This window comes from Melanotaenia boesemani, chromosome 16, assembly GCF_017639745.1.
Source record: "Melanotaenia boesemani isolate fMelBoe1 chromosome 16, fMelBoe1.pri, whole genome shotgun sequence".
NCBI classification, from domain to species: Eukaryota; Metazoa; Chordata; class Actinopteri; order Atheriniformes; family Melanotaeniidae; genus Melanotaenia; species Melanotaenia boesemani.
In genome coordinates, this window is record NC_055697.1 from 22,020,650 (window position 1) to 22,030,997 (window position 10,348).

Here is a 10,348-nt window from a genome sequence, read left to right on the forward strand (position 1 = left end):
TTATCTTCACAAGAACAGCTTTCTATTCCACTTATTTTACAAGCAACAAATGTGTTGATGTAATTAAATTCTTAAATTCAGTTTAAACGGTAGGTGTTTCAACATCACAGAGAGCATTCAAACTCTAATATTAACAAATATTGAGATTTGAGAGGGATCAATAAACACCAGCTGACAGCATAAAAGTTAAGTTGCAAAGACTATTCAAGAATTAAGCTTGTTAACACAAACGGGCATAGAGTTTAGTTTGTTTAATTATATAATATTTTAACATGGTAATTGTAGTTCTCCACAACCCAACGTGACATAAGTGGCTCGGCAACGGGTTGTTTGTAGTGTGGTACTGGTGTTTTGTGGTGCTGGGGTCTGGACTTTGGTTGAAACGGAACTGATTCTAAATCCAGCTCTGGATCTGAGCCAACACTGGAACTGCTTCTGTGAGAAACTGGGAATTGGGGCATTTGACAGATCTGAAGACATTTGCTTCCTTTTTTTCCATGAGAAATTGTCCCAAAGCGAGGCTGTTACTCCATCATATTGCTGTTTTATTTTTTTTTTAATGATCCATAAAAGTCAAAGCTGAAATGGAAGTTCATGTCTTCAGAAGAGCCATTTCTTGAATGCAAACTGAGGCTTAAGGAGGAAATGTTGCTCTACTTTGCTGACTGAGTACACAGTTGGCTGCTCCCAGATATATTTACTTAAACAAGGTAAATAAAGATCAAAAATGTAAATGTTGGCATGAATAATGTATATTAAAATGTTGGTTTTGTATTATTGTTACAAGTCCATGCTTTTTCATTTTGTAGAATAGATGTTTGGGGCTGAAGTATTCATTAAGATTGTGTGTTTGTATAAGAAATACATGTGATCTAGTGCTTTCTTTTTCTTTTTTTTTCTTCTGTGGGATCAAGGAAACTCATTGGGACTGCAGTAAATGGAGAGAAACTAGCTACCACTCATTTATTTTTAATACATTTCATTTTCCACTCGCTGATGTATCTGCCAGGTGGGTGATGAGGTGAAACAAAGTGAGGACCATGGGACAGATGCGTATAGTCACTCTGTATCATTTTTCTTAATAGTTTTTGCTACTGGGCTGAGGACAGACGCTTGGTTTGTCTATACTTAGCAAGTCTAAGTAAACACTGAAGTTGTATGTATGTATAATAAATTAAATATATTTTTATATTCATAATTTATTTATTTATTTACTTGCAATTGGATGCAAATAGCAGGCAGTTTTTGTACAAGAGGGCTGGCACTATGTGCTTCCAGATCTGAGGATTATCAGTGTCCAACTGGGTTTTTGGCACTAATAAATTTAACATGAGGCTACAGTTCATATAACCTAGCATGCAAATGTCTGTTGGTAACTGGGCAAGAAAATGTGTTCAATGAAACTGCAAGGACATGAGCATGTTATAATTGGACTGATATCAGAGAAGGCATTTTCTTATCATATAGGTTTTCCAGAAACAAAAAATGTCACCTCTATTTCTTGGTTCCTGTAGACTCCCATTATTTTAATTTCTAAAAAGGGCTAGTTTTAAAGTTTTTATTTAATGCTACCAGATGAGGGAAAAATGTTTTTTTTTTTCAGGAGTAATGTGGGAAAACAAGTATACAGCTAATTCTCTAATTATTACATCTAGGCCCTCAAATCTCTTTTGTACTAAAGGGTGTAGATCTGCAAAGTACTAAAAATTAAGGACCTTACTTAGAGGTAACAGATGAGTGATGCTATGAGAGGATAAAGCAGATAATTGCTCACTTCACATGGTGAGAGAAGAGGGGCATCCACTGGCTAAGCCTCCTTGAGGAGGAGGCTTACATAAAGTACAAAGCTCTGGTTAGGTTTCAAATGGTTCGGTCAGTTGACCTGAAAAGGACAGAACAGAAGTTTTAAAAGAAAACGACAAAGTGCAGGCCAAGTGCCATGACTTGTGCATTACCAGAATGAATGATATAGTTGCCCTCTATGGTGAAGACTTTCTAATGCCCAGCTAAAGAAGAAGCTGAAGCAGGTTATTGGTTCATACATCAGTAACTCTCACTCCCAGACTTGGCTTGCCTTTGGCCAGAGCAGTAGCTGGCTTTCAGAATTTTTAGTTTTGATGTTTTAATGTTAGCAACTATGTTAGCAATGAGCCTAACGCCACAGGAAATGTTGGCTTCTTACTATCTTTGTACTAAAATAAAGTCAACGCCATCAGATTGTCATTTACTGAATGGGTTCAGAAGAAGAATGAAATATTTACAACACTGTTTCCATAAACTGCTGACTTCATCATGATGACAGTAAACTTGGTTAACCAAGTAAGGATCTTTCAAGCCACAGTCCTGTTTACCTGCTGCTATACACCAGAGTCAAATTATTAATGGGTCATTAAAAGGCTTCTCCAAAACTTCACAACAAGCTGCTATGTGAATCAGATGTGTTGAAGAAATCTCTAAAACTCTGCAGGACAGATAGTGATCATGGTGGTCCTCCTCTCTACATTCAAGAATAAAAATGCTATGAACTGTATGTTTTGACATAAGTATCCATATGTATGGTTATGAGAATGAGTGAGTAGGTCTGTGGACATTTTTTGGAAAGCCATTTAAATTTAGTGTAGAATTAAAAGCAATATTTAAACTGTCATTTTCATTGTCTGCATGAATGTTGAAGTCACCCAGTACACTGACTTTTTCAGTATTCAGCACTAAGTCCAATAAGAGGTCTGAACAATCAGTCAAACTGTGAGTAAGGTCCAGGTACAAGTAAGCATGGGGTTTTGGGAGGCTGCAGAGAAGCATGTAAGACTGCAACTCCGGCATCTTGACCCTGAGTTTTCATTAGTTTTGATGACTAATAAAAATATAATAAATAATTCATAATAAAACACTGAATAAAAACTTGCTTATAACGCAAACCACTCTCTCTGAGTGATACTAAATAACGAGCTGTTAGAGCCGGCTCTAAGGGAGCCAAATCTTTTGAAAAGAGCCAGATCTCCATTCACTATGATGAATGAAACCAATTGGTACATTTCCCATGAACACTTTTCCATGACTCATACATCCATCAGCTGTATGCTTACTTTAACGTGTGGGGTATTTAGGAGCTACTGGCTGAAGAAAGTACAACTAAATGAGGACCGAAATGTAAATGAAGTAAGACGTGTAGAAGGAACAACAGAAATCTGGTGGTGGGCAAATGTTAATAACTAGACTGGTTAGTTACTTGTTAGTGGCCTAAGATACTTTGTAACTTGCTGGAAAAGAGAATGTTGCAAAAAATTGTGTAGCATTTACATGAAAAAAAATTTACATTAAATGATTTAAATGGGTTGCATTTAGAATCTGGATTAACCTAATCTGGATTAGAGTGCATTACTCATGATTTTCTTAATAACAAGAATAATGATGATAAATAATGATGATGATGCAGAAATGAAAAAGTTGAATAAGAGTTTAGGATGGCCTTCTAATTCACTTCTGCCAGTTGAGCCATTAAAATGTCTTTTCACACTTTTGTTGCCCCTGTCCAGATTTGTGAAAAATGTATTGTTAGCATCAACTGATCTTGTATTATTATTATTATTATTATTATCAGAAATATTCTGAATCACAAATAGATTTATTTATTTATTTATTTATTTGTCATGTTAAAGTCAGGAAGTAACTTGCCTCTTATCAAAGGTGGAAGGTGATACTTGATAAACATCCACAGATATTTCTTTTTGGACCTGCTTTGTCAAGCTGTTTTTAGTTCTAATGTATTTACTTTTGTTTTGTATTCATTGGGTTGCTTGTTTCATATTTAAAAACCTGCAAAACCGCCTCCCCTCTGGAACTCCCTTCCTCTCAGCCTGACATCTATAGACTCAAAGATCTCTTCTAAAAAGCAGTTAAAAAAGCGTCTTTTTGGAGCTTGCTTTTTCATAGTTTTATTTGTTATGTCTCCTGTGTTGTTTTGTGTACTAATGTGAATCACTTTGTGATACTTATCTTCAAATGTGCTATATAAACAAACATTTACTTAGAAGAAAAATAGCTGGAATAAGGGTGATGGTTGGGTTTTCCTTTGCGACTGAGGCAAAGTGATTTTTAGAAGTATTCTTGTTTCTTGAACTTGAGTTCCCACAAACCCCCAACACACCACCCCACCTCCTTAAAAAAATACAAACAAAAACAACAAAACTAAGCAAAGCCTGTCAACTGTTAGTCATTCACTCCAAATGGTTAGATAGAAAGAAACATAGCTGCATCTCATTTATTTACAGTAGATTGGAACTGTGTTCCAGGTCTGAACCTGCAGATTTAAAGACCTTCATCTTGTTCAGTTTCTGTGTAAAGCCTGGAGGTGTCTCTTTCATTTTTAATTAACTAAAGCCGATGGCTCTTACAATAGCATACCGATTTTTAAATACAACATTCTACTCTACTGGGGGTTCAAACATAGCAGCATATTAATTATGAATTTGAACTTTATTTTTCCATGGAGTTCTTGCCTTTTCCTTCTACTTTGCATCTTTGACACACTAATAGTTTTGTTTCTACTTATTAAACAGTTTAATTTGTGTGCTGTAGCTACTGAGGCAATTGATTATTTGATTGTCTGTGCACATGCAACAGTATCAGATACAGATACAGCATCGATTCATCTCTGCATATTTTTTTTATCACACTGGACCTTGCAGGGATAAATGTCCACATAATCAAGGAGTTAACTGAAAACCTCAAAGGGGTTTCTGCAGTTAGCTGGCAGAGGAACGTCCAGCAGAGATTATGAACCAGAAATATATCTCTCCGCATCGCAAAAACAGGATACATAGCTAGCCGTTTTAATAAAGTAGTCTAAACCAATAGACAAGGCTATGTTATTCTGACAATGTATGTCAAACTGTCAACACCTGCAGCTTCTTCTCCTCGTCCAACCTGGGCTGGAAACACGAGGTGCTGCCACATTACTATTATATTTTATTTTGACTTTAAACAACTTACAAGACTTATTCCTCTTATGTTAAGAGGAGAAAGTCTTGTCTAAGCTTTGTCCATTCTCATGTCCATAAAAACCAAAATGTTTCGCAACGCAACCTGATGAGTAAATCTCACGCTCAGTAACAGTGGCTGAAAAGCTAGATGTCCGTCCGTCCCCTTAATATGTCTGGGCGGCATGCACGATTTTTATGTTCCTACCACACTTTGCAGCTGTTTTCCTGTCAGTTAATTATTATGAAAAATAATCGATTTTTAAACATTTACGATTCGTTATTGAATCGGCACTTGTCGCATTGCGATGAATCAATTAAATAGTGAATCAGCCCACCCCTAGCAGTGTTCCTCTTGTTCCTCCTTAAACAAAGGAGCAGATAACGTTCCTGCAGCTGGGTCGTTGTCCTCCTACGGCCCTCTCCACATCTCCTGGTATACTAGCCCTGCCTCCTGGTGTCTCCTTAATGCTCTCGACACTGTACTGGGAGACACAGCAAACCTTGACACGGTGAGCATTATTGTGCCATCGTGGATGAACTGCACTACCTATGCAATTTCTGTGGGTTGCAGACACACCTCATGTTGTCTCTAGTGGTGAGGGCACTGGCAAAATGCAAACGTGACCAAAAATCAGCCAATAAGGATGAAGATGGGAAAATGGTCTGTGGCCACACCTGCAAGACCATTCTTTTAGAGGGGTTGTCTTGCTAATTGCCTCTTATTTCCACCTGTTGTCTGTTTCATTTGTACAACAGCAAGTGAAATTGTTTCACAATCAGTATTACTTCCTAACTAGAGAGATTGATATCCTAGAAGTATGACTGACTGAGTTACATGATAGTGATTATGTGTGATTATTTTTTGAGCAGTGTATAATCCCCAGTAAAACAGGACCAGATTTCTTTTTTTCTTTTTCTTTTTTTCTCTTAAGAGATCAATTTACCCTTGGTAAAACTGATCAGAAGTCCTTATCATGTACAGAAACCAATCCTGTTTTTTGCTGACACTGCGCTGTGCAATCTAGCCCATTAATCTTCAAAGAATACAGTATATTCTGATCTAATTGAATCTGCTGAAAATAGGAGGCATTCCCTCTAGCCACCCTCTGCTTGACACCACTATAAATGCGAATTGCTGCAAGGCTGTGCAGGTAGTGCATATAAAACATTGCTTTAACACCCCAGAGACTGCATATATTCTCAGGTGATTGGGTAATGGGATTCACATCTGAGGTACAGAATGTAAGCCGTCAACCTTGTCAGAAAGACCACATTCTTTTGTAATCTTCTGCCACTAGGGTGGAAAAAGGGGTGCAGAGCAGCTGAATGTTGTCCAAACAGCAGACGGAGGGCCTTTGAATGTTTACCAAGGGAAATTACTGTGTACCTGTGCACTGTGACAATGGCACCAGGAAAAAGGGATCTTTTGATCAGCCATTGTACCTTATAAATGATGCTGAAAGAGACATTTTGAAAAGCACTTTTCAGCCAGAGATCAACAGCATGTCAGAAATGAGCTGTTTGTCCTTCTTTTCTTGTTTGCTTTCTTACTCTTTCTTTCTAAATGGTTGCTTGCCAAACTATTCTGTTATAGAAAACATCTTTCCCACTTTGAAATAACTAGAGAAGAATATCCAGATTACACAGCTTTCCACCAGCACTTAAACGCACCATGTACACAGGAAGCTGTGAGGCTCCTGGATGCATTAAGACTCAAAAACCCCTCCTGCACTTGTATACTGATCTGTGTGTAAACACAGTTTTTCTGTGTACTATGCAATTCAGGCACACGTATTTAACAATTTTTGTAGGAGCCTTTTTAACATGAAAGTATTAGATTTGTGAGGTTGAATGTAAAATTTTTTGTAGAATTGTGATTGTGTATTTTTGAAATTTGTGTAAATTTATTTAGTAATTACTAGTAAGTTATACACAAAATTCTTTTACAAACCATGTATTACACACAATGACAATGAGTTGATTTTTCTCTCCATAGAATCAAGATAACAAACCAGCAAAAAAAAAAAAAATAAATAAATAAATAGTGGAGTGGTGGTTTCAAACCGCTTTAATATGTTCTTAATTCAGTGTGATTTAACGAAACAAAGCATGTTTTCTTATGTTTTCTTACAATATATAGCTGAAATTATTTGAAAACTATTCTGGAATTTATTCTTTTCCTCTGCTAATCTAATCAAATAGCTGTATAAACAAAGAACACTTATTGTTTTTGTTTTTGTTGTATCTGTTTTTTAAAAGAACATTCAGTAAAATTAAAAGTACTATCCACATGAATGCCAGGAGTTTATTTTTCCAAAAGCAAAATTCAAATTCAATAATTTGTCATTTCCCAAATAGACAGAGCACTGTGTAACTTGGCCAGATGTTAGGAAATTTCACTTTTTTTTTTTTTTTTTTTTTTTTTAATTAAAGTGCTCTTTTTTTAGGCTGTTAATGAGTGTGTACTCATCAAAACTGGAATGGACTGGTGTTAGTAATTGGTGTGAACAGATGTTTACAAAATCCCTTCTATTCTATCTTACCGACTTGGTAACTTCTTTTAATCAAATGAAAACATATATTTTTTTTACACTCATACAAATCGTCAACTTATACAACAAAAAATATTTGACTGTGATTTGAGCCCTGATGGTCTGGTTGTGGGGTTTCTCATCACTGATTGGCTGGATTCTCGGCTACAGTTGTCTTCTTAACTAAACCTGAACTCTGCTCCTGATCTTTCAGGGCATCTGTGAGAAGATTGACATCTTTGGGCATCTGTCTTTTGTCATTGTGATTTGGAGTGAAGTGTATTGCTTGTGGTTGCCTTAGTATTACTCAGCCATTTGTTGTTGACTGTTGTCGGGAGCTGAAGAAGCTACATGGATAGCATGTGGGTCTGTTTAGCTGATGACCTCAACTGTGCTTGATTGACTTCAGCTTTGTCATTTTGTTTACTTTCTCCTTATTCCCGTTTTTAAATTGTGTTTAAAATTAGTGTTTTATTTAATCAATAAATTACTTCATCTTGACTAGCCAATGTTGGTCTTAATGCTACTACCCCCCCTTTTTAACTAGCTGAGTTGGGATCTTAACAATTAGCTCTCTACTACTGAGATTTTTTCCCCCTAAATGATCAGGGACCTCAGATGTAATTTGGAAAATTACCAGGACTATGAATGATTGTTTTTAATTTAACAGGTAACACTTTGCAGATCATTGTTCTATATCTTGAAAGAAGAGAATAGATTTGACCCCCCCATCCCATTCGCACCCATTATCTAGAATTTCTAATGTCAACCTCTATGACCTTCCTACTAGAGATTAATATGAGAAATTGGATAAAACTATGAGGGGCCGTTTGAGACATTATTCAGAATTACCCTCTCACAGACACATGTGAAATTTAAGTCACTCACACATTATACTGAAACCTCTCATATATTATACTAAAATCATTCACACATTATAGTAAAGCCTCTCATACACTATACTGAAACAGCTTCTTATATACTATACTAAAATGCTCTCACATACTGTACTGAAATCTATACTGTGTATATATAGTATAATGTGTGAATGACTCAAATTTCACATGTGTCTGTGAGAGGGTAATTCTGAATAATGTCTCAAACGGCCCCTAATATAAAACTATACACACACAATGAAAACACCTGGAATGACCATGTGCACAAGGATATAGGCCCATTTATGCTTGACACAAAAGACAGATACACAGACGGAACGTTTTGTCGGTTTACTGCATCGGTTACTTGTGTAATTTGGTCCATTTTCACGGAGCTAAGCTATCCGTCGCTTGATGTAGAGGACGGAGCATTATGGAAATCGCAGGGACAGTGCTGAGCAGAATAGCTGACATGTGACTAGTGAAAGAAACAAACCAGAAAAGAAGAAGAGGATCATGAAGGGGGAAAAACAAAAACAGAAGAAGAATGAAGATGAGCACAACAACTGTAGAAAATGCGAGAGCTTTTAAAGAAATTCAATATGTGAGTGTTTAGGGCTTGTTGGGCAGTTGGAAAATACTTTATAGTGACGCATTACTGCCACCAAACGGTGTCTGAAACTGACAGAGGGAACTCTGAACTTAGCACTGCTCGATAGTGGAGGAATCGACTTAACCATGGCAATGCAAATGACATATGGAAGTATGAGGATGGAGACATATGACAACGTTTGAAATGGACGTCCCCATTTACCCACGTAAGGGAGCATAAATGGGTCGCAAGAGGAACGAGGTTAATGTTCACATAAACACCAGACCCAGAATGTGATCAAAAACCTGGTTAACGCTCACAGGTTACTAATGCACACAGAAATGTACACTGGTATATTTTAGAGGTATAATTTATTTATTTATTTATTTTACACGTTTTTGTGTGTTTTGATGGTAGTTTAAGTTTGACATGTATTATAGATGATACTCTAATGAAGCCTCCTGCTTTCTTTTAGCTTAATTAGCAAGCTGCCTACAGCTGTTATCATTGTGTTACTGCCCCAGGCCTATGCATCTGTAAGGACTATGCAAACCTGCTGTGCCAGAGCAATGCAAGGATTGGCTACCGCTCCAAGCCACGTCCCCTCCCTCTGATGTCCGGATTGGACGACTACGCACCCGGACAAATCAAGGATGACAACCCGGAAGAACTCCTCTGCTATAAAAGCCACGCAGAAACATCCTGTCAGGGCGGCTGTGTGGTTGTGTGACACCAGTGCGCCAGGGTGGCTTTGTTCTTCTGTAGTGGAAAACCTTGGATGGTAAACCTTTAGAGAATTGAATTTGGTTGTGCTGAGCTTTTCAGACTGATTCTTAGTTGTGGGGAAAAGACTGTTATTTGTGCGAACCGCTCTTATTGCGACGGATTTTGGTTTGTGTTATTGACATTTGTGTTAAACTCTTTAAAAATGACGCTCTCATTAGGAGACGCTTTTGAGTTATCTAAGCTGGTTCTTTTTTTTTGGCTTTGTTTCTTATTTGTAGATAATCCCAGAATTTATCTGGAGGACTTTTGGTATTTGGTTTTATTGTAGAAAATATTATACCTGAAAAAGGACACCTTTTGTTTAATAGTTTTGTTTGTAAATATTGCTGGGTTTTTCTTTTATAGGAACCTTTTCTGTTATCTTTAAAGTTCCCGAGGTGTTTTGTGAATATTTCTGTGTTTTGTTTTATTTATTTTGTGCCGAAATAAAATTGATATTCCTTTTACAAATCTCCGTACTCCAGATATTTGTTCTTTGTTACCTTTACCTGGTCCCCAGCCAAGGGGAACGTAACAACTGACAGGATCAGCAGTCACTGGCTAAAAATGAACTTTCTTTTCTATTTCCCTTTCAATTGGAAG